The 26,149-nt window shown below is 43.0% G+C and overlaps 1 protein-coding gene and 1 long non-coding RNA gene across 4 annotated transcripts in view; one reads left to right on the forward strand and one right to left on the reverse strand.

Moving 5' to 3' along the window:
* AGBL4 (AGBL carboxypeptidase 4) overlaps nucleotides 1-26,149 on the forward strand; it is a 3,151,866-nt gene that overhangs the window by 2,732,620 nt on the left and 393,097 nt on the right. The window lies entirely within an intron of this gene.
* The window catches only part of LOC141102569 (uncharacterized), a 47,483-nt gene continuing 39,392 nt past the window's right edge, over nucleotides 18,059-26,149 (reverse strand). Inside the window, exon 3 of the long non-coding RNA XR_012235153.1 lies at nucleotides 18,059-18,203. This is a non-coding gene — a long non-coding RNA (uncharacterized lncRNA). The remainder of the gene's footprint in view (nucleotides 18,204-26,149) is intronic.

Consider the following 26,149-nt stretch of genomic DNA (forward strand, 5'->3'; position numbering starts at 1 on the left):
CGAGTCGAACATGAGTTCGACTCGAACTCGAAGCTCATCCCTACTCATAGAGTTTAACAGACTGCTGGACGGTGCACCTGTGCTTTCTGCCTGCACCTAACTGCTGGTGCCTCATTCACTGGAGCTAAATGCCATGTTTGCATGAGGCTTTTAAGTTTTGGCTTGGCCTAATAATCAGATAAGAAGAACAGCAGGGCTCAATCTGAGTGTGGTATATTAATAGATTTATTGAGGTGAAAAGACAATTGGCAGCTCACATTGGGCTTTATTTACTAAAGCTAAAGAGTGCAAAATGAGTCACATTTCTGCATGGAAACCAATCCGCTTCCAACCTAAGCTTGTTCAATTAAGCTTTGGCCATAAAACCTGATTGGTTTCTATGCAAAATTGTGACTCATTTTGCACACTCTAGCTTTAGTAAATAAACCCCATTGTGACAGTTAAAATCGGGCTCATCACATAGTAAGGGCTTCTGATTTTTCTCACAACAGGGAACCTCAGAGCAGGATAGATGGATACACCTACAGGACCAAAAGAACACACACCGGCGGGGGGGCACCAAATTAAGTGTAACATTAAAAGTACTGAGAAACCCTAGTAAATTAGCAACTTGCTTGGCAAGAAGAAATAGCACTTTTCCTCATCTAAACTGTCATCCAGCCTGACGTCTGGACTTTCCAGGCTGCAAGTTGTAAGAAAAAGCTCCCCATCCCAGATGCACGAGCTAGCCGCTCACAGATTACATACACAAAGTGCCATTTCATCTTCCCATGTGAGTTGCTAATGTACTAATGTTCCTAAGTAGTGTTTCTATTAATCAGTGTTTCTGTTAATAAACTAGACTCAGATTACACACTGCTGTCCTTCTTATCTGTTTGCCTAGGGATGCTTCAGTCTCTTCAGAGGTGCTGCATCTGGTGCATTGAGATCAGAGGAAAGTTACCCTGAATGCTCCAACTAGACTCTATGAACTTTTTGCTGTTCTGCTTAGAGATTTATGTACACACAACACTTACTGTGCCATATACTCCGTTACTACCCCTTGGCCTAGTAATGCATGTTATGCGTGTTTGTGCAATGCAGTGCCATTTATTCTGAATGGCACCTCAACCAACCTTTCCAGCACACTTGAGTTGCAGCGAAGTGCATCATGCAGCAATGCACTAATATGTGTTACAGTACACTGGTGAAAATAATGAATGCATGATTTTTGTTCCATTGTGGTGCATTAGACATCCTATTCATATGCGTTTAACACACCACGGCTGACCGACCTGTTATAAATTGGCCCTTTGATAAGCTTTAAGAACCAGATTTCACTTATATGACCCTATATCTTTTCACGTGACAACACTGAAGAAATTACACTTTGCTACAATGTAAAGTAGTGAGTGTACAGCTTGTATAACAGTGTCAATTTTCTGTCCCCTCAAAATAACTCAACACACAGCCATTAATGTCTAAACCGCTGGCAACAAAAGTGAGTACATCCCTAAGTGAAAATGTCCAAATCGAGCCCAATTAGCCATTTTTCCCTCCCCGGTGTCATGTGACTCGTTAGTGTTACAATATCTCAGGTATGAATGGTGTGTTAAATTTGGTGTTATCGCTCTCACGCTTTCATACTGGTCACTGGAAATTCAACATGGCACCTCATGGCAAAGAACTCTCTGAGGATCTGAAAAAAAAGAATTGTTGCTCTACATAAAGATGGCCTAGGCTATAAGAAGATTGCCAAGACCCTGAAACTGAGCTGCAGCATGGTGGCCAAGACCATACAGCGGTTTAACAGAACAGGTTCCACTCAGAACAGGCCTCGCCATGGTCGACCAAAGGAGTTGAGTTCACGTGCTCAGCGTCATATCCAGAGGTTGTCTTTGGGAAATAGACGTATGAGTGCTGCCAGCATTGCTGTAGAGGTTGAAGGTGTGGGGGGTCAGCCTGTCAGTGCTCAGACCATACGCTGCATGCTGCATCAAATTGGACTGCATGGCTGTCGTCAAAGAAGGAAGCCTCTTCTAAAGATGAAACACAAGAAAGCCCGCAAACAGTTTGCTGCCCCAGTTTGGACATTTTCACTTAGGGGTGTACTCAGGGCTGATCCTGGGCGGGGTGCACGGGGTGCACCGCGCCCCAGCACTTGCAGCTGAGGCAGAGGGAGGGGCGCCATTAGGGGGGGACAGCCCAGGCTGCTTTGGCTTCTGTACGAGGCAACTTCTAGGTCTGGAGCCTGAAGGGGTGGGCGGAGGCAGAGAGTGGGCGCCGCGATCTCCAGCAATTAAAAAAAAAACTGTCCCAAGACAAGCGGAATCTTTGTTCACTTTCGGCGCCACGCCATGCAGTGATCTTGACAGTCACGGGCGGCTATATCAATCCGCCAGTGACAGCCCCGTGCTTGCTACTAACTCACAGCTGACACTTGTAAACACAGGAGCTCGATTACTCTGTCTCCAAGCCCAGTGACAGCCTTGCTCTCCCAGCAGCGCTCCAATCCTATCCCATAACAAACGGAGGAGGGGGCGGGCAGTGTTGCACGTGGGGGGGTACCTCAATCCAGAAATGGCCAGCGATTCCTCGTGTTTCAAAGTGCAGTCTGCAAATGACCGACTTCGGCAGGCAGGACAGGCGGAGTGATCTGACATGCAGGAACAGAGTGAGCACACTGCAGGCACCCTGCTCTCTTCTCCCCTCTAGTCTGCACAGCTGCATTGTGAGAATAAGTGCAGTGTTTCCTCTGTTATGGCCAATGGCATAGCGTGAGGGGGCCGTGGCCCCAGGCGCAACATTTGGGGGCGAAATTCCGCGCCAGTGTGTGTCACTCTCGGCTCCGTCCTCCTAAATTCTATTTCATGTGTCCCTGCACTCTGGCCGCCCAGCCTGAGACTGAACATGGCGGCCTGGAGCACAGGGACACAGGAAATAGAAATTAGGAGGACAAAGCGGGCCCAAGCGTGACACACACTGGCGACTGGGCGAATGGGGTTATGTGCGGCAGCAGGGTTGCTCCTGGAGTCCCGTCTCAACTTCATTGTGAGCAGCCGCTGTCTTCTCCTCCTCCTCTTCTCTGGACTGGATCCATTTCCCCATTGTGGCAGCCAGTCTGGCAGTGTGACAGAGGCCGCAGAGCAGTCGGAAGAAAAGCAGGTGGTCACGCTTTGTAGTAGTCAGTATAGGAATATTGTAGGGTGGTCAGTATAGGAATACTGTAGGTAGGTTAGTGGAGTGGTCAGTATAGGAATCAGGTAGGTCACTGTAATGGTCAGTGTAAGAATAGGGTAGTTGACAGGTAGGTCAGTGACTCAGTGTAGTGGCCAGTATAGGAATCAGGTAGGTTAGTGTAGTGGTCAGGTAGGTCAGTGCAGTGGACAGGTAGGTCAGTGTAGTGGTCGGTGTAGGAATCAGGTCAGTTTTGGAATCAGGTAGGTCATTGTAGTGGTCAGTATAGGAATCAGGTAGGTCAGAGTAAGGGGCAGTTTAGGAATCAGGTAGGTCAGGGTAGTGGACAGGTAGGTCAGTGACTCTGTGTAGTGGCCAGTATAGGAATCGGGTAGGTTAGTGTAGTGGTCAGTGTAGGAATCAGGTAGGTTAGTGAAGTGGTCAGTGTTGGAATCAGGCTGGTCAGTACTATTGTAGGAAGGGACTCGGGGAGTGCTAAAAGTCTGCAGGTTAGGGAGAGCAAATTACGTGCCTTGCCCCGGGCACTGACAACCCACGCTATGTCACTGGTCATGGCATCAGAAAGAAGAGGCTTTCCACACAGCAGAAGACCGGGAGCAAGATACAGCCCTGAGTAGAGTAATGCCCCGTACACACGGTCGGATTTTCAGACGGAAAATGTGTGATAGGACCTTGTTGTCGGAAATTCCGACCGTGTGTAGGCTCCATCACACATTTTCCATCGGATTTTCCGACACACAAAGTTTGAGAGCTTGCTATAAAATTTTCCGACAACAAAATCCGTTGTCGGAAATTCCGATCGTGTGTACACAAATCCGACGGACAAAGTGCCACGCATGCTCAGAATAAATAAAGAGATGAAAGCTATTGGCCACTGCCCCGTTTATAGTCCCGACGTACGTGTTTTACGTCACCGCGTTTAGAACGGTCGGATTTTCCGACAACTTTGTGTGACCGTGTGTATGCAAGACAAGTTTGAGCCAACATCCGTCGGAAAAAATCCTAGGATTTTGTTGTCGGAATGTCCGAACAAAGTCCGACCGTGTGTACGGGGCATGAGTGTTTACAATGTGTATGTGGCTCAGCTGTTTCTTCTAGAGCAGTGGTATCCAAACTGTGGCCCTTTGCTTGCTTTTTTTCCAGCCCTTGGGCATTTTTTCTCCCACTATCAGCAACAGTGGGGCATAGTTCCTGCTACTGACACCGACAATGGGGCACTAGTCCGTTCACTGACACCCACAGATGGGGCACTATTTCTCCTATTGATACAAATGATAGGAAACTATTCCTCCCACTGACACCAATGATGGGGCACTATTCCTCCCACTGATACCAATAATGGTGCACTATTCCTCCCACTGACATCAAAGATGGGCACTATTCCTCCCATTGACACCAATGATGGGACAGTATTCCTGCCACTGACACCAATGATGGGGCACTATTCCTCCCACTGTCACCAATGATGGGGCACTATTCCTCCCACTGACACCAATGATGGGGCACTGTTCCTTCCATTGATGCCAAAGATGGGGCACTATTACTGTACACCACCACAGTGACAATGTCAGACTGATGTTTTGCTGGATAACCATACAAGTGATGGGCTCGGTGCATCAGTGAAAGCCCTTTGGCTCTTATTTAGGCAAGCTGTCAGGCAGTCTGAATTTGTCCTGTGTCCAATGGCCCTCTACTGGCTCAGAATGCCTTTCCAGCAGACTTACTTCTGTGGTGAGAACTGCATTATTGTGAGGTAGGAATAACCTGCCCAGGATTAACACTGGAGATTGCAGCCACCACAACAGGGGTGAGACAAAGTTCCCTGTCCAGGAAAACAGTAAGCTAGCTTATCTGGACAAGATCTTTAGTTGAAGGGCTCTGAAGTGGAACTGGGCAAAGGACTGCCTTAGGAATTGACACCAGCCAGATTCCAGGCCTCAGCAGCCAGGGCTCAGCCCCCAGAAGCCAGGCCCCAGGACCAGCAGCCCAGCCCCAGAAGCCAGGCCCCAGGACCAGCAGCCCAGCCCCAGAAGCCAGGCCCCAGGACCAGCAGCCAGGAATCAGGACCAGCAGCCAGCCCCAGGAGGAGCAGCAGCCAGCCCCAGTATACATATAAGGAAAGTGAAGTCTTCTATGCCTGGGCCTCAGCATCAAATATTAATATAATGTTGTTTATTTTTACTATTGTTCAGTGACACTCTATTGTAATCTCTCAGGAGGGGACTCTTTCTATCAGAGACTCTCCAATGGTCACAGAGAGGACCTCTGTTAGATCGACCCACCTCCAGGATCCATTAGACCCCATTGTAGTCTCTAATGGGGCCTGGTGGGGGCTCTTTCTAACAGTGGCCCTCTCTGTGTCCATCAGAGAGACCCCCCTCCAGGTCCCATTAGAGTACTCTGCTTCTCTTCCTGTATTTGCTTATTGTTAAGAGATCGTGGGAGGATCCCAGGGTAACAAAAACTCCTTAGGGGAGGGGAGGAGTTAGTAAGATGACCACGCCCATGTGGGGGCGCCAGAAATATTTCTGCACCCAGGCGCCTGTGACCCTAGGATCGGCCCTGGGTGTACTCACTTTTGTGAGATACTGTATATACATATAATATATATAATATATATATATATATATATATATATATATATATATATATATATATATATATATATATATATATATATATATATATAGATGTGTGTGTATATATATATATATATACACACACACACACATACACACTGTATATTTTTATATAAAAAGAAGAAAAAAATAGCACTGTCATAAAGGTACAGCCAGAAGTGGTTTTGTAAGACTTAAACTACCTAGCTAAATGTCTGTCATTAAATTATGCAATACAACAGAGGTGGTCTAAGACAATGTATATTACAAATATGGGCACTGCTCAAATGTCATACCTTTTAGTTACTCAAGCTTGCCTTAACCAGCACAAATGTTGTCTGATTCCTGCCTAGTCAGCTGAAATTCCACCTGTGGGTAGCCTTGCCCCTGCTAGACAACAGTCAATCTTTTGTCAAAGAAGCAGGTTTCGATAATTTCCAGCCTCACACAGCACTTGCATTGAATCAGCTAACATTTATCTATCCACACTGCGTAGGGTGGATGGGAAAATTGAATCGACCCTTGTGGGGCTGAGTGAGAGAAATTCAAAGCATGGCTAGCTTTAGTACCTAGAATTTCCAGGTAAGTACACTCTGTTGGGATGCTCTCCATAGTTCTGTGCCTAAAGCCTGTGTTCTAAATCCCAAAAGATGATGTACCTGAACTGTCACTTTAATTTTTTCTGTATTTAAAAAAATCTACCGTTACATAGCATGCTTTATAAGGTCCACCTTGTAGTGGTGACAACTGCCATTACAGCCCCTGAAATTTCTGTGTCCAATTACTTAAAATAGACACGCTTTTCTGTCCTTTTCTCAAAGGTAAAAGTCAACTGCTCAATGAATATTAGGTTCAATGTGCTGATTTTGATGCTTATATTTGTAAAGGTGTCTTCTAGTCTTTGTCCCACATCCCATTGTAGCTTCAATGTGAACATTTCCTGTATATGTCACCATGTAGCACAGCTGTCACCTTTGCCATTCATTCCTATGAAGGTTGAGTTAGAGACATTGGAGACTAAGCAATTTTCAGCTGAGATTTGATCAATTGCCTTCTATGCTTTTCAATGCTTTTGTGTTTATGTGACAGATTTGTGTTGTTGAGCCCCACTAAGAATCACTCATATAGTCTGGGGCCTAAATGAGTCATATACATATTAGAGCTCTATTGTCCACCTCCAAACATTATGATAAACCTAAAGTAAGCTGCAGTACAATAGATGATGAAAGTACCCAATAGAGGGCATAGAAATACCCAAAAATTCAACATTTGGCCTAAAACAGAAGTAAACAAACAGGTACTAAATTTCATTTTTTAATCTGGCCAATTGTAGAGCTAAAGTTATTTTCCAAATATTCATCGTCCAATGACCGTTTCGCAAGAACAAGCTCACGCTTCCTCATGGCATGGGCTGATAAATTTTAGATGCTTGTAAATTTAGCTGAATTTACACAATAAAGAAAAATGGAATCTGAGAATGCCCTGAATATTTTTCTTTGGAAAATGTCATTGGTTGGACTGTGACAGGTGAGCCCCAAAACCACCTGCTGCTCAGGTTATGCAGATTGTGGTGTCTTTTTTGGCTCTTCTCTTTTGGGTGTGATGGGACGTATTTACCCTTCACTCTAGTATACTAGCTATGAGTGCCATGCTGTTTTTGGTTCTTAAATGTCCAAAGTGTTGTAAACCATAGCTGCCAGTTTAAATTCATTTGTCTCTAATCTGTCTTCAGTAAACCAAATTCTGGTTTCTATTAGACATGTGCACACTGAAATATTTCGTTTTGGAATTTCGTTTTCGTCCGAAAAATAAATTTATTTAGTTACTCCCGAAATTCGTTTTTATTTATTTTGTTTCGTTAAAAAATGCATTCGTCTGAAAATCCGAAATAATTAAGGTCAAATCTGTCATTGAAGGCTTATGGTGTCTGTCGAATGTTCTAAGAAGATTCGACGGAGCAGCTAAACTGTACAACGCCGCAATCATACATTTCTGGTCGAATGTTCTGCCTACAAGCTATAGTAGAATTCTAATGTTGTAGGACACTAGTATGACACTTCATGTCAAATCTTTTCTCTCTATGTCTATGGACTAATAGAGTTAGGTTAGGCACATTCAACCTTTTTTGCTATTGTCTCTATAATGTCAAATCTTTTCTCTCTATGTAGAATAATCTTGGACTAAAGCTAAGGTTAGGCACATTCGACGACAGGTTTGATGGACACAGAACGCTATTGTCAGCGTCATGTCGAATCTCCTATCTATATCGAACTGTTGCCGCAACGAAAACGAAAATAAAGCATTTGTTTATGTCGGATCTTTCGGTTTTCGGATTATGCACGTTCATTATCGTTTGTTAAAATAATAACGAAAATACCCGAAATTCGAACGAAAATGCATTCGGACGAAAACTAATGCACATGTCTAGTTTCTAGGGGATACTGCAGTGTGCACATCATGACAATATTAAGCTTCAGGCAACACAATCACTATATATTTTTTCTCTTTTACTGTGTAAGAACCTCACTAACCAATGTAGATTAATGTATTCACTACAAAAGCACTAATGCCTGTGGAGGTCACCCGCAGACGGGTCATTTCATATCACAAGTTACCCTTTCCATTGTATTTCCAGTTCCAGGCCTCCGCAAACCAGGAAAGGGTTTAAAACTGTCTACTTTCATATTGTTTGATAATCAAATCCAAATTTCAGCCTGGAGCGCAGAATGCTGACTCTTAACAACCTTTCCTAATGGAAAATGTAATTTATTTTCAAAATAAATGCCACATCTGCACAAGAACACATATTGGAAGACTTAATGTAGCTGAAAGTAATTTGTCTTAGGTTGCTTTAAAAACTTGCACTCGCCTTTTCTTGTGATATATAAGAATACAACAAGATTTACATGACACAGACAAACAGGCTTTTTACATCCCAGTAAAACTGGCATTGTATTAGTTTGTTTTATTCCTGATTCTACATTGTAAATGTATTATTTTTACTTGTTTCCGTTAACAATATACTGGCAGGATACCGCACTGAGTCTTTTTATGGGATTACCAAAATCTGTATCTCATTTGTTTTGTTTTTTTTTTTTCTTTCAAGAACCAACAATACTGGATAATTTGTTGGGATTTCGTTTTTGCCACTGGACAATATATAGTTGAAAATGTATGTATAAAAAAATCAAAAAAGCAGTTAAATAGACAGCTATAGGGTTATATTGCTGGCCATAGATGATCTTTTTTTTTTTTTTATTCCCCCATCCACACAAGTGATCAACTTCTGTCAAGCGGGAACAACTATAGATGGATCAAAATTTGTCCGGTCCCTCCTAAACCAGTCAAATTTCGATTCATCTATGGCCAGCTTAAAGCTAGGACTACAATGTATAGTGTATGATCAGAACATGCATGGACACACACATGTGGACCTGCGATCCAAGCATACTCTAGTGATTATTGCTTGTTTTAGTTCATTAAGGGCACTTTCACACTGAGCAGCGCCGGGCGTCAGCGCTTTGAATCCCCGCTAACGTCTGGGAAAGGGTTAAAAGTGTCCGCAAAGCGGCGCTGCAGCGGCGCTGCAACGGCGCTTTACCGGTGCTTCGGCGGAGCTGCTTATTGATTTCAATGGGCAGGGGCGCGTTAGGAGCGGTGTATACACTGCTCTTGCAGCGCCTCAAAGATGCTGCTTGCAGGACTTTTTTGAGCGCCCTGCCAGCGCACCACCCCAGTGTGAAAGCCCTCGGGCTTTCACATTGGAGTGAAAGGAGAGGCTCTTTACAGACGCTTTGCAGGCGCTATTTTTATCACTATAGCGTCTGTAAAGCGCCTCAGTGTGAAAGGGGTCTTACTGTATTAAATCAGAGACATCATCTGAACTCTATGCACCCTAAACATCTCCATATCCACTGCCAGCATGTGAAAAATGATACTGTCAGAGCTAAGATAGGATCATGTCACTTAGTGCAGATATGTGAACAATATGCCAAAAGTAAAAAGGTAATTTGGATGTGCTAATTTTTGTAAAAACATTTTTTGAAGAGCTTTGGTCCAACAAATAAGCAATTTCTTTTTAGGTTTTAGGAGAAGAGTGATTATAATTTGAAATAATATATATTATATAAATATACAGTTTTCATTTTTACATGCTTTGGTTGTAATGAGGGAAAAGCAAAAATGCAGTCCAGTAAAATGTTGTGCCTGTACTCATCTTTTCTGTTGTATTATACAGGAGCAGATCTGGTGAAGTATGTATTGTATCATGGGAGAACGTTTTTTTTTTTTTTCTTTATTCTTGATTCAGAACTGTTCAGCTAAGGCATTCTAAGGGGGGAAGATGGCTACTTCAGTCCAATTTAAACATTTTTTTACAAGCTCTTGATTGTTACAAACATGGGGATCAATTTGGAAGCACATGTTTTCTCCAGAAATACATATACAGTATATATATATATATATATATATATATATATATATATATATATATATATATATATATATATATATATATATTCAATATATATTAGTTTGTTTTGGTGCATATAGTGCATTGTAGAGTTGTTTCTTAACTCGTAACTGCTTGAGGTTTCTATTGCTTCCTACGACATAGGGTCCCCTTCACTTAATGAATTTTCTAAAGCAGAGGTAGGCAACCTTCGAGTGATGGAGATCTACTTGAACAACACTAGCAAAGTCTCAGAATTCAGGGTTAAGAAGTGTACTAGGCACAGAATGCAGGGTTCAGGGGGGTGGGGGGGTGATGTGAAGGGTGGCAGAGAACACTGCTATGGGGGTGACCCTGCCCAGTGTCCTCTGCCCCCTTCACATCACTCCCCCCCACACACACACAGTGATGTCTTCTACTCCCCCCTTTCCCCTATAGCAGTAACCTCTGGTCCTCTTTCCTCTCATAGCAGTGTCTTACCTGTTTCCACAGTGGAGACCAGGAGGCAGCACAGTTCTGGATAGAGGGGGGGGAGCTGGCAAAGTCAATTTTCATATTAGCAAGCTGGTGGAGGCTGGAGGTGGGAGGGAATGAGAGACCGGGACATAGAAGGCATGGAGGAGGCTGGAGGCTGGTAGGAAAGACAAGGACTGGCAAATAGAAGGCGGGGGGGGTCGGCGGTGCAGGAACATGTTCACAGTCTACCTGTCACCTGCAGGCAGTCGACGGGTTGCCGACCCTTGCCTCAAAGTATAACTAAAGACAAAACCTTTTTTTTTTTTGTTTTGGGTAGAATGAAGAGGAATTAGAACCACTTTCAGGTTTTTATTGCTGTCTTCCGTTTCTCTGTTCGTTCTCTCTGTTTGTCTTGTTTACCATTATCACCAAGCTGTAAAGCAAAAGAACACCAGAATAGGAAAATAGGGAGAGTCTTCCAATAGGGCAGGGCCGGCCCCTCCATGGGACCCAATGGGACCATGGCTCTAGGCGTCATTTAACAGGGGCGGCCACGGCGGACAGGCCGGCAAGAAGTTACCACCAGCCAGGAATCCCAGATTATCAGTCAGCAAGAGACTCTCAGGATTCGGAGCAGAGCGGAGGCTGTGCACTTTGAACTGTCTCCTGCACTGGTTGTTAGAATCGCCTGCCTCCCGGCGCCTATCAACCAGTGACGTCAGAGGCCGCGGCCGCCCCAGCATTCACAACGCTCAACTCCTGCACCAATCAGTTGCTCCGCTCACCGTCTTCTATCTTCCATCTCCAACGTCACAGCTTGAGGGAAGGAAGGGCTGAGGAGAGCTGCCTGTGCGGCTGTGCACGGCCATGACAAAATAGTAAGTTAATAAGTAAATTACAACCATTCCTGGAGTGTTTAATGACTATTTTACAATTGCTATTAGTAGGATCTGTCTTATTTGAGGCTTATGATACCCAGTTCTGCTAGATGTATTATGACATGGCAATTTTACAACAGGGCTTAATTAGAAGTCTTTAGAGGTTTTGCAGACCCTGACTAGTAATTTTTATCCAACTTGATCTGCTTGAGGTTGTTGTTTTTGGAGTAGGAAGTGGATGCATTATATGAAATGTGTCAGCTCTCTGCCTAGCCCTACATATTTTTGAAGGGTCATCAGTTTCAATTTAGCCATTCAATGCCATAAAAGTACTGAACAGGCTGCTGCAGTCTTCAAGGTGCCCTGAATCCCAGACCACTATAACATGGCAGTTTACCCCCATCCCTCTTAGCAGTGCTCTTCTGAGCTACTGAAATTTTATACTGACGAGTTAGACCACCCATCATAATGATGACCTGTTATTCTGCTGCTTCACCCCCTACATGCCCCTAACTTTAAACACTATGAGGAAGCAATGAAACTGGCACATGTACATTAGTAATGTAAGGATTTATAGGCTTTCCCATTCTAGTCTAAGGAGCTGAGCACACCCAACCTACTGGCTGAGTGACAATTCAGGTGAATGACTAAAAATGATACTTTATAGCCAGAAGTAATATGTGGCTAGTCCGGTCCAGGAGCAAGGTAAACATTACTATTTAAAAAAAATACTGCATCTTAAAGCCTTTTCTGGTAGCAGAAGAACATGCTCTCTATACATTTTAAAGTTCCCATTGGTTTCTGAACTGCACCACTCTGCATTCTGGGTGAACTGTGCAGTACATATTTGTAGTATTATACTGTCAGAATGGTCCTTCGGTCTTTTTTATTTACACCTTATTAGTGATACTCAGAAGTGTCTCTTGATGCCTCCCTGTGACCTCCCTCTGAAGCACCTGTGACAATACTGACATTGATATTAACATTAGGTAGGTCTAAATCAAAGGCAGGTAGTAGGGGAGCTGTCAGCATAGTCAGGGACCAGTGCTGTGGATATGATTTGTCAGGGAAGAGGGGTGGCAGAAGTGGACCAAATTACCAATGTAACAAAAAAACTTTTTTTTAGCTTACTAATCTGTTCTCAGTAGTTCATCAGATTTTTGTCATTAAGTAAGGACTGAAAGAGGTAAGAAAGAGTAAATTAAATAAAAGTTGATGGATTGTGGATTTGGGACTAGTGAGGACCCTGAAGAAGACTCTGTGCCTGTGAGGTCAGCTCAGATATTTTTTTATAATTTTATTAAGTGTAGCGGGCACCTACTTTTAAGTATGTGACCTTTTTGCTAGTTTATAGTTTCAGGTAAAATTTAGGCAGGCTTGTACCATTATAACAGGCCTGTTTTGTTCATTTGGGATTTGAGTGACAGGTAGTTTGTATCCGAGTTCTGGCCAATCATTAATTTGTTTGGCAGGAGGCGGGACTCTCATATAAAAAGCCGGGTCACATGGTCAGAGAGGAGTTTTTCCTGTTGGAGCTTGGAGAGGAGCTCAGCCTGGTTCCCGGAGGTGGATAGGTTCCCCCTCCAGGGAGCCAACGGAGCCCCCCCTTGCAAGAAGGATGGGGAACCGGCCTCCATAAAGGAAGAGATGACACCGTACAGCATGTAGTCGCTGGTGTGGTTGGCCGCCCCTGTGGGGAAGGGAGCGTGCCATAAAGGAGAAAAGGGATCAAGGAATCATTGCTAAAGAAGTAGCAACTAAGCGGAGGACAACTGGGCGATCGATCGTTTATGAGTGGTACATGGACTATTGATCACGTGAGTGAAAGCCCAAGGGAAGGGTACTGCCAGAGGCTGAGGGTTGTTGGTACGCAAGTCAGTGAGACAGGTGGTCATGGCCTGTGACTTTGGGTTCAACAATTCCCCCGGGATTCCAATCAGTCAAGCGGGAGGAGTTATTCAGAGTGACTTTTCTTTAGCTCAACTTGGAAGTACCATGCAGATGGGAAGTAGTGGTATAAAGGGAGCGGTAAAGCTGCTAGTACGCATATAGAGATACAGATTGTCCTTGAAAAGTTCTGCAAATGAAGAAGTTATTCAGAGTGACTCTTTATCAATTATTCTCTATTAAATCTACTTCCATCTTCCCTGATAAAGAAATCGCATAAAGTGATTTCCTATTTTCCTATTATCCGCAATGATTCTAAGTCCTTGCATGAGAGGAACAGAAAAGATTACAAAGCAACAAAAGAGCATCTCAAAAGAAACCCTTCTCCTATCCCAGTTCATGTTACTTAATAAAGCAAGAGAAAAATACAGTATGGACTGTTTCTGATTTTATGGGCTGCGATGGGTCAGGTGGTAAACGTGAATTACGGATATAACAATTAATCAGCCGCTCCTTCGGGGGTAAGCGCTACATAAGTTTTAAGTCAATTACACATAACATAGAACAGAGTCACCCACGCAGGGGTAGGGCCACACAAGAAAAAAAAAAAATGAGGACCCAGTGTGAGAAGAGAACATTTACTTACAATTTATGTACAAAATTAACCACCAGAGAAGGATAGGGAATAGTACAGGAATCGCTAGGCTCAAATAACATATTAAGAATTAAGGCATAGGTAACATGTCATTGCAACCCTGGCCAGCATATTCCAGAAACACCTGAGTTTTAATGTACATCATCTGCCACCATAGCAGCAATGAAGGCATCATCTAACCAACAAGACCAGACTTTCTGGTATAGAGGCAGATTTGAATGAACTAAACACATCCAAAAGGACATTGTGGGAGGAAAGACTTGTTTCCAACACATAGTGATTGCCTTACAGGCATAAAATAACAGGAGGCTGACAAGAGTCCTTCATGCCACCATAGCAGCCAAGGATTCTACCAGACCCAGTAAACAATATTGTGGTTCAAGGGGAATGGCAATTTGCCTCACACGACTTAATATTAATTTTATTTATATATATATCATGATATAAAATAATGAAAGTTGGGGTCTTTTGGTGGGCGTTATTTTTTTTGGGGGGGGGGGGTGGCAGCATTTTATTCTTTGCTCCCAGGCAGCACCATATCTTGGGCCGGCACTGAAATAGAGACACTAGTTCTGGTGACCCTGGTGACAAAAAAGGTCACCAGAACGTTGGAGGATTTTTTTTTTTTTGGCTATGGAACAGGAAGTAAAGGGAAATCTCTGCAATTGGACATACAGTAGATGGCAAAAAAGAAAAAGTTCTCTTCCTGCATCTGGACATACATTGTACCAGTTATTGTGCTGAGATTATTAAAAAAAAGGACATCATTTTCTGCAATAGTATAGAAACATATTTGTACAGGATTGTGCAGACATCTATTGCTTTGCCAGGACAACTGTGCTAAGTGTTGGGAGGCTGAGAGCCAAGAACACTCATTCCCAACTTTTGATCACTGGCAATGAACAACGATCAATGAAAAAGCTCTGTTTGCTACACTCTGTATCATGCTGACTGTCAGACAGCTCCACGGTGCCTACTTTTAAGATCATTTATAAAACTAATATAAAATGTTCTTGATAGGATTTGCCCAGTCACAAAATCCCCCTGGTTAAGAAATAGTTAAGCGCCCATAGCAAGGATCGTCTCTATTGCTAATATATAACTGTGATCTTTCTGCATTAAAGCAATCAAGATAAGAGCAAATATCGATGTCTTCATACATCTTGGCTACTGTAAATGTCATTTTAAAACAGTCTGTACCTTTGTAGAAACCTTTGGGAATATGTCATTGCAGCAATAATAATAATCTGATTGAAGATTTCAAAAAAACAGCTCAGAGCCATTTGGCTTAGTGATTAGCAAAGGGGGTACCTGTAGCAGCATTGCTTAGTAAAAGAGCATTATGACAGAATCAAAGCGAACTTTTCATCGGTTAAAAGAAAGGAAAATATTGCAGCTGGCATGCAGGAGGTACATTATCGTAAAGGGGCTACTCACACCTTCTCGGTATCACCTTTTGTATCTCACTGCACTGCAATACCTACAAATTACAATGTACTATGTACATACCAACAGTACAAATCCCCCATGTAACAGTACTTGGGCCTGGCAATGTCACTCAAATAATGTGCCCAGCATTGTGGGAGGTGTATGACAGCTGAGAAAAGATAGAAGGATTTTTTTTTTTCAAATGACCAATTTGTGGAAAGTATAGTATGTCTATGTACATGTGTTTGTGTGTATGTATACCGAACTCTCTCCTACTTTCCTGAAAAAAAGAGTGTTGTTTACAGAGCTAAACAGCTCAAGCTTAGAGATACACCCACACCTGAATGAGTCTAATCTGTTACTTACAGTATTTTTAAAGCCCAATTCTAGTTTTAACCCAGCCCCTGCCCAACAGCCCTATCCCTCCAGCAATTACATAAAAATCTTCTTTATGCATACCTTTTTCCATGACTTAAAAAAGATGGGTTCCGTGAAAATGTTGGACATTTGCTTTTTGCTACAAGGCTGAGTTCATACTGGCATTAAGAGCAGACGTTTGAGAGGCGTTTGAGAGGCGTTAAAAACGCCCCTCAAACGCCTATGCACAAGATAAAATAGACAACACATTGCGCTATTCACACAAAGTGCTAGCGTCGCTTCATAATTGAAGCTTCATGTCGAGTCAGGAGGCATTTAAAGCCTTTCAATGCTTCCCATTCAAGTCTATGGTAATGCTCCGCAAACTCTCTGGCAGGTGTTTTCCGCGTGGTTTTGGTGTGATTGCGGCGCGTTAAAATTTGTTTATTTCTGTCACTTTCCATTATGGAGCAGTTTTAATGCTCATCAAACGCTACAAAACTGCGCATAGGGCATTCAGGGAGTGTTTTTAATGCTTTTAAAATGCCCCATTCTAAGGCTCATTGATGCCTGTCTGACGCCCATAATAATGCCATACAAACGCTATAAGAGCGTTTGTTGAGCGTCAGAAATTTAGTCAAGTGTGAATAAGCCCTAATTCTCCTGTCCTGTTGCAAGACCTGTGAGTGCCCCAAACCTTGCTTGCTTATCTACATTTTACCTATGGGTATTTACTCTGGTCACTTGAAGCCACATGTTCTTTTTATATTTCTACCAGGACCATGGTTCTGAATGCAGCAGAGAATGGCCCCATGCAATGATGACCTTCACACCCCCCTAAGTCAGCCACTGTTATACAGTTAAAGTGGTTCTAAAGGATGAAGGTTTCTTTTACTCTCATGCATTTTATGCATGAAGATAAAAAAACTTCTATGAGCAGCAGCCTGCTCACATCCTTACCTGAGCTCTCCCCGATCCAGCAATGTTAATGATAGCCTTGACTGTCCTGTAACTCTCCCTTCATATTGGCTGAGACAGCAGCGGGAGTCCATTGGCTCCCACTGCTGTCAAACACAGCCAGTGAGCCAATGAGGAAAGAGCGGTGGGGGGGGGAGCAGGAGAGGGGCTGAGCCAAGGCTCTGTGTGTCTTATGGATGCATAAAGCAGTGGCTCGGTGCCCCCAGGGCATGTGGCTTTCTTTGGGGGCACTGCTTGAGGGGGAGGAGCCAGGAACACCAGTGGGGGAACCAAAAAGCAAAGGATCGGAGCTGCTCTGTGCAAAACCAACGCACAGAGCAGGTAAGTATAACATGTTTGTTATTTTTAAAAAATTAAAAATAAAAAAAAACAAAGCTTTAATACCACTTTAAATGATTGTTAGATAAATATTATATTTTATTTATCAATGTTTATACACCAGATTAAAAGGAGCAAAATGAGAGTGAGGGATTGCCTTTCAAAAGAGGGACAGTCAGTTGGAAGTTATGACAAAGGAGTTTGCATGGGGCAGTTATGGAACATAGAGAGGGAAAGTAGGGCTAGACTGATATATTTTTTTTTTAAAACAGGAGGGAGTGGAAAAACTGAGTTGGTTTTGAACATATTCTATTCCCCAGCAAAATGTGATTGTTTCTAATAGATCAAATTCGTACAGACAAAAATATAGGAGACTATATACAAGACTTTCCTCCACTCCTAAGCTTCCCCTGACCACTATTTCTCTTCAGAATTGGGCAGCCGAACGGAGCTGTCCACACTCCAAGTAGACTGCCAAGGAACAAACAGCCACACTACGAAGTCACACTTAGCCAAACTTTATTCTACAAAGCCACTACAAGTTCCCCCCTAGGGACCACCTACTCTACTTTAGTTTAGCTGAGTGTGATAAAGTGTGGCTGTTAGTTCCTCAATAAAATACAAGACAAATGTATTTTACTTCTGTTTTATTTTCCTCATTGGAGTATTGTATCCCAATGCCATAACGTGTTAATATGAGAACTGTGGGATGTTCGGGTATCCTGTGCAGTAAAATGGTCCAGGGAAGGTAGTTAGCCGCTGGGCTAGGTGGCATCCGAAAAACCCGTGGAGAGCAAGGGGCAAAATAATGACTGTACATGTCTTAGCATGCCGTGTCAACCGTTACCTGCCTGGATACTTGTTGCTTCTTCTCAAATTAATAGACCTTCTTTCTTGTGCTGATCTTCTGATAGACGTTCTTATTGTTTCTTGTGCTGACAGCTCCTCCACATGCAAATGAAATACAATTTTTCTTCTGGTTAAAACAGCAAGGCAGTCATCTAAAATGCAAGTTATTTAATTTAAGCCACCTTCTAACTTTTAAACGTATGCAAGCATCAAATAGTTTGGGCTTTATTTAAGTTGAAATAGAAAATAAAGTATATATAAAACCATTTTTTTTATTTTGGAAAGAGTAAAGATGGTTAAACCCCTTTTCAGTTTTATTAGGGTTGTCATGTCTAGATAAAGACATACAGGATATAAATATTGATAGCTCAGTGGTAAATGTTTTTTCAGTGAGTCCAGGTGTGTCCAGAACTATGGTTTTAGGGCTTCCATTTAAGAGTAAAGCAAAGTCCTTCCATCAGGGTTTCTCACACAGGGGTCTTCACCATCAAAACACCTGGCTCTCTCTTCAGCAGCACAACCGCTTAGGCCCCAAATCTTGGCCTTTGGCTTTTGATTGCTCACTCAAACCATCTCACTTAGCTCTCCTGGCTCTCAGCCTTTAGTTGCAACACCCTGCTACATGGGCCCAGGCCTTGGCCTGTCAATAGGGGACCTCCTAGCACTCATAAGAAGCACTCCTGTCTCCTAGCCTGAGACCTTCTGACTTTTGGGTGGAATGCACTTGCCCCCTCAACAGAGCACACCTGTCTCCCAACGGGAGCAGTGAGCTTTGGCCAGGCCTAGCACACATGCACACTCACATAGCCAGCAGGTCTCCAGTAAAACCTGGAAATATGATTGTGGACTTCTTCAAACCCAAATCACTTTGAAATCTCCAACTCTGGACTCCAATCTGGGATCACAAAAGCCGGAGAAAACTGAAACCCCAGTCTTTTCCACTCAGTCACAATACTCCGGAGAGCCGCACTTTGCATTAATGCAAACCCTGTGTCACTTTTACCTATACAAACACACTGACAGAACCTAGCACTGTCAATATATACCTTTATGTACCTTGCTTTGTGCACTGGTGCACAGTCATGTTGGAACAGGAAGGGGCCATCCCCAAACTGTTCCCACAAAGTTGGGAGAATGAAATTGTCCAAAATGTCTTGGTATGCTGATGCTTTAGGAGTTCCCTTTACTGGTACTAAGGGGCCAAGCCCAACCCCTGAAGAACAAGCTAACACCATAATCCCCTCATCCACCAAATGATTTGGATCAGTGTACAAAGCATGGTCCATAAAGATATAGATGAGCAAGTTTGGGGTGCTGGCCTGCACAGAGTCCTGACCTCAACCTGATAGAACACCTTTGGGATGAATTAGAGCGGAGACTGAAGCTGTTATAGCTGCAAAGGGTGGGCCAACTCAATATTGAACCCTACGGACTTATGCCCCGTACACACAGTCGGACTTTGTTCGGACATTCCAACAACAAAATCCTAGGATTTTTTCCGACGGATGTTGGCTCAAACTTGTCTTGCATACACACGGTCTCACAAAGTTGTCGGAAAATCCGATCGTTCTAAACGCGGTGACGTAATACACGTACGTTGGGACTATAAACGGGGCAGTGGACAATAGCTTTCATCTCTTTATTTATTCTGAGCATGCGTGGCACTTTGTCCGTCGGATTTGTGTACACACGATCGGAATTTCCGACAACGGATTTTGTTTTCGGAAAATTTTATATCCTGCTCTCAAACTTTGTGTGTCAGAAAATCCGATGGAAAATGTGTGATAGAGCCTACACACGGTCGGAATTTCTGACAACAAGGTCTTATCACACATTTTCCGTCGGAAAATCCGACCGTGTGTATGGGGCATAAGACTGAGATGCCATTAAAGATCATGTGTGTGTAAAGGCAGGCGTTCCAATACTTTTGACAATATATTGTGTGTATATATATATATATATATATATATATATATATATATATATACACACACAGTGAGGTAAAAAAGTATTTGATCCCCTGCTGATTTTATGCGTTTGCCCACTGACAAAGAAATGATCAGTCTATAATTTTAACGGTAGGTTTATTATAACAACAAAAAAATCCAGAAAAACGCATTTAAAAAAAGTTATAAATAGATTTGCTTTTTAATAAGTGAAATAAGTATTTGACTCCTTCGCAAAACATGACTTAGTACTTGGTGGCAAAACCCTTGTTGGCAATCACAGAGGTCAGAGGTTTCTTGTAGTTGGCAACCAGGTTTGCACACATCTCAGGGCCCAGGGATTTTGTACCACTCCTCTCAGCTCCCTCCACATATTTTCTATGAGATTAAGGTCTGGAGACTAGCTAGGCCACTCAAGGAACTTAATGTGTTTCTTGAGACACTCCTTTGTTGCCTTGGCCGTGTGTTTTGGGTCATTGTCATGCTGGAATACCCATCCATGACCCATTTATAATGCCCTGGCTGAGGTAAGAAGGTTCTCACACAAGATTTGATGGTACATGACCCCGTCCATCGTCCCTTTGGTGCAGTGAAGTTGTCCTGTTCCCTTAGCAGAAAAACACCCCCAAAGCATAATGTTTCCACCTCCATGTTTGACGGTGGGGATAGTGTTCTTTGGGTCATAGGCAGCATTCCTCCTCCTCCTCCAAACACGGCGAGTTGAGTTGATGCCAAAGAGTTCGATTTTGGTATCATCTAACCACAATACTTTCACCCAGTTTTCTTTGGAATCATTCAGGGGTCTGTACATGTGCTTTCTTGAGCAGGGGGACCTTGTGGGCACTGCAAGATTTCAGTCCTTCATAGCGTGGTGTGTTACCAATTGTTTTCTTGGTGACTATGGCCTTGAGATCATTGACAAGATTCTCCTGTGTAGTTCTGGGCTGATTCCTCACCATTCTCATGATCACTGTAACTCCACAAGGTGGAATCTTTGATGGAGCCCCAGACTGAGGAAGATGGAGAGTTATTTTGTGTTTCTTCCATTTGCAAATAATCGCACCAACTGTAGACACCCTTTTACCAAGCTGCTTGGCAGCTAAGATTAGAAGCGCTACCTTTAAGAGAGTGCTCCTAATCTTAGCTCATTACCTGTATAGAAGACACCTGGGAGCCAGAAATCTTGCTGATTGATAGGGGATCAAATACTTATTTCACTCATTAAAATGCAAATCAATTTATAACTTTTTTGAAATGCCTGTTTCTGGATATTTTTGTTGTTATTCTGTCTCTCACTGTTAAAATGAACTTTCCGTTTAAATTATAGACCGATCATTTTTTTTTTCAGTGGGCAAACGTACAAAATCAGCAGGGGATCAAATACTTTCTACCCTCACTGCATACTGAATAGCTCAATGGGGATCACCTTCCCTGGGAAAAAGGGAAGTCCAATCTGACTTATAGCCAGCTTTATTTTTAAAAGGTTGCATGAAAATGAAATAAACAAAACAGAAAATAAATCATCGCCATGCAGGCACTAACTAAACAGTTCAGGATCCTAACTTACAGGTGACGAGCTTCTCTCAGTCACCCACAAAACGAAGATAACCTTTTTCTGTCTCTCACAAAGCAGACAACACATCAGTAGCTCTCTCTCAGTTATGGCTTCCTGAGTCCCAGGCCAAGAGCAATTCTTTGATCCAGTCCTGCTTTATTTATACCACCTGTGTTGGTGGACACAAGTGGACCGCAAAATCTGGTCCGAAACCAACCCTGCCAGGGTGGCAGGTAAAACCCAGACCGGATTCCACCTTAGTTCTCTGCAAATGGACGCATGCAAGTTGAAACATAATTTCCATCAATCACCTCACCTTTCATAATGTCACAATATATATATAGGGGCATGTCAGCAGGAGGGAGAGAAAGAGCAGTACACTGATCTGAAGTGAAGAGCTGTACAGGGGTCTCAAGTCTGACCGCTGGAGTACAAGTAGATGTTGCTCCCAAGTAGAATGTAAGAAAGTTGACCATGATGGGATGGATGTGCTTCCATACCCTGGTATGGTTAGTTTGAAATGCTAAAGCAGGGAGAGTGGCAGGATCACCGGGTATTTCACAAAAAGGAAGAAATGCAGAGAGAGAAGAGGACACTTTTTAATGTAAGAACATGGTAACACAGACACATAACAGTAATATGAAATGTTGGGGTAATATACACTTTAAGTGCTTCCACAGACAACAGCTTAATACCTAGCAAACTTAAATCACAACTCAATCTAAATTCAGTTGGCATACATCTATATAGGAACTTTTTGACCAGAAAAAACATATGGAGCATAACTTGCATGCTCTTATAATCCAGTTACTTCTCCTATGTTTTATATCTACATAGCATTATTCCGCGTACACACGATCTGGATTTTTGGTCGGAAAAAGATATGATGGCTTTTCCGACGGGATTCCACTCAAGCTTGCCTTGCATACACACGGTCACACAAAAGTTTGCGGAACTTTCGACCGTCAAGAACGCAGTGACGTACAACACTACGACGAGCCGAGAAAATGAAGTTCAATGCTTCCGAGCATGCGTCAAATTGTTTCCGAGCCTGCGTAGGAATTTTGCGCTTCGGAATTGCTACAGACTAATGCATTTTCAGATAGGAACTTTTTCCAACCAAAGAATTGAGAACATGCTCACAATTTTTTGCTGGCTGGAATTCGGCCAGCAAAAGTCCGATGGAGCATACACACAGTCGCATTTTCCAACCAAAAGCTCTCATCGGTCTTTTGCTGGCCGAATTTCTGATCATCTGTACGCGGTATTAGAAAGTTTCTGCGCGCAGCTCTTCAAACTGGACCGCTGCTCCTTCCCCAGACTGGTTTTAGAGATACAAAAGTGAACATCGTTACAGAGACCTTTCTCATGTAAGCTGACCAAAGTAACGCCCTACCCTGCTCAGCCTCAGCTCACAAAAAAGGCACTCTCAGTGAAAGGTATTTAAACTTTAAATTGGCATAGGACAGCCATATATAAAGGAAGATTACAAATGGCTGAACAGAAAAACTTCTTGACTTTATGAACACATACATAAACGACCTAAAGAATATTTTACATAAATATCTGCCTGGGGCTGTTGATTTACAGGCAACATCCTAAGAGGTTCTGCAACAGCTGCATCAAACTGCCCTTTGCTGAACAGGTGGTTCACCATGGTGGCCTAGATAATTATAAGCACACTAGGATATTGCCCTTAGATAAGCTAGCCTTCCGTACTCATAAATCCCAAAGCTAATTAAAACTGAGCCTCTCTAGACATCATTTCAGGCTTATTGCGATTGAGGAGCCAGCTGCATAAAGTTTGTCAAAATACGTTAGAGGAAATCTTGTTACGGGGGGTCAGAACAAGTCTACGACTTTGCCTTTTGGGCACCGTGCCAGCATCGCTCATGTTCATAAGTAATCAGACTCATTCTAGGACCACAGGGGTCCATCGCATTACAATAATACAGTGGGTAAATCTGGCCTTAACTGCAGGCCCAGAGTGCCCTTTCAAAACTAATTTGAGACTTCAATTAAAAAATAAATACAAAATCTCATCCTGAGCTACATTAATATTGTGCTTTCACATTTCTTTGGGGCTGTGACACTAACACAGGCAGCCCTCCCTTTGGAAACCTCAGCAACCACAGGATGTAAGACAAAATCTGAATTATCTGAAAACCAATTAGAGTAAATTGTAAAATACATGAAGAAATGTTCTAAGGATTGTTCATACAGGTTAGTCTTAAAGGGAAACTTTGGTCTTTTTACAGTTTTAGAGAATTATATTATATCTCACAACTTTCTGAGATGGCAGCGAGAGATACATTTTAGTCCAAGTATGTAGGTAACATTCCTGCTACAATTAGTTACATGGACAATGAAGAATAATTCCCCAAAAATATTTAGTTAAACCCACTTATTTGTATAAAGGTCTATACATAAGACCAACAAGAGGGACGTCTGAAGAGGAAAGGAGGGCGTGGGGATTTGGTTACTCCATTTCCACCCACTTCCTGTCATGTCTACATGACAGGAAGTTAAAGGTCTACTCAAGAGACACCTGCTATAAGTAATTGCTGCAAAAAAAAACAAAAAAAAAAAACGTAAGCTATTTGTGCATCTACACTGGTACTTACATGATGCACAGGGTCCCAAGTCTTTTGTTTTCAAGTTTGAAAAGTGGGAGTGACCTTCAGGTGTTCACATTGCTGCCTGGGTAACATGAATATTTCCTATCAACTGCCCAGCGGAGGAGTCCTTTGGGCCTCTACAACTGTATGATGACTGCAAAGCTGAATCACCCATCTCCACTCTCGAAAGAGATGTTGTGGTGGATCACGCGATGGAGGAAACATAAAAATAAATGAATGGTGGAAGGTATAATGGGAGTACTTTAGATTTTTTCAACTAAAAACAGTGCAGTGTTCCAACCCTCCGATCGAAACATTAAAGTGCTATGAAACTATATGCAAAAAATTACTTATGCTAAATGGTGAATAATCGTATCACAGTCACACATGCAAATTAATTACCGTAAATCAATTGTGCAAAAGATCAGCAGTATGATAATCCAAAATTACAAAAGAAAAACAAAAAAATACTATATAAAACGGAAAACATGTGTGACCTTTAACTTTTACGCCCTGTACACACGGTCGGATTTTCCGACGGAGAAAGTGTGATCGGATTGTGTTGTCGGAAATTCCAATCGTGTGTGGGCTCCATCGGACTTTTTCCATCGGAATTTCCGACACACAAAGTTTGAGAGCATGCTATAAAATTTTCCGACAACAAAATCCGATCCTTTAAATTCCGATCGTGTGTACACAAATCCGACGCACAAAGTGTCACGCATGCTCAGAATAAATTAAGAGACAAAAGCTATAGGCTATTGCCCCGTTTATAAATCCGACGTACATGTTTTTCCCGACAACTTTGTGCGACCGTGTGTATGCAAGACAAGTTTGAGCCAACATCCGTCAGAAAAAATCTGATGGATTTTGTTGTCGGAATGTCCGTTCAATGTCCGATCATTTGTACAGGGCATAACACTTCAAAAACAAGTCCATAGTGTTTATAATTTTCAGCAATTCCTTCTGTGGCACAAAACTCCTGCTTCCCCCACTTGTGTATTAAGATATGCACTCACAGTCAAAGCAGACCTCTATATTTATAGAAGGATTCTGATTTGTGCCTCAAAATGGTATATCATGCAATTTAAAATGAATAAAGCTTTATTACAATATATTAAAATACCAACAACGTGGTATTCACTTTACAAACAATTTTCAAAGTTTAAAGCTGCAAGGATCACTGCATCAAATACCGTATTTATCGGCGTATAACACGCGCCGGCGTATAACACGCACCCAAGTTAAGGAGGGAATTTTAAGGAAAAAAACTTTTAGGAGGGAAGTTTAAGGAAGAAAAACTTACATTAAAATGCCCATCAATGCAGCGTTATCGGTGTCCATCTGCAGCCTTGTCAATGTCAGTGCAGCCTTGCCCTAGTGTCCATTGCAGCCTTGTCAGTGCAGGCTTGTCAGTGCAGCTTTGCCCCAGTGCAGAATTGTCAGTGCAGCCTTGCCCCAGTGTCCATTGCAGCCTTGTCAGTGCAGCTTTGCCCCAGTGCAGCCTTGTCAGTGCAGCCATGTCAGTGCAGCCTTGTCAGTGCAGCCTTGTCAGTGCAGCTTTTCTCCAGTGCAGCCTTGCCCCAGTGCAGCTTTGCCCCCATGCAGCCTTGCCCCAGTGCAGCCTTGCCCCCCCGTGCAGCCTTGCCCCAGTGCAGCTTTGCCCCCATGCAGCCTTGCCCCCCCCCGTGCAGCTTTGTGGGATCGCCGTGATCCCTGCCGTCATACACAGCCCTGTGTAAATTTAAATATGGCGCCGAGACTGCAGGGACTCGGCGGAGCGCTGATACACATAGCCGAGAGTCCTCGGGTTTTCTCGGCGCCGCTTACAGTCCCGCCCAGTTCCGCCCTATGGGCAGGACTGTAAGCGGCGCCGAGAAAACCCGAGGACTCTTGGCTATGTGTAGCTCCGCTCCGCCGAGTCCCTGCAGTCTCGGCGCCGTATTTGAATTTCCACACGGCTGTGTATGTCGGCGGCG

The sequence above is a fragment of the Aquarana catesbeiana genome, linkage group LG07, assembly GCF_042186555.1.
Source record: "Aquarana catesbeiana isolate 2022-GZ linkage group LG07, ASM4218655v1, whole genome shotgun sequence".
In the NCBI taxonomy this organism is placed as follows: domain Eukaryota; kingdom Metazoa; phylum Chordata; class Amphibia; order Anura; family Ranidae; genus Aquarana; species Aquarana catesbeiana.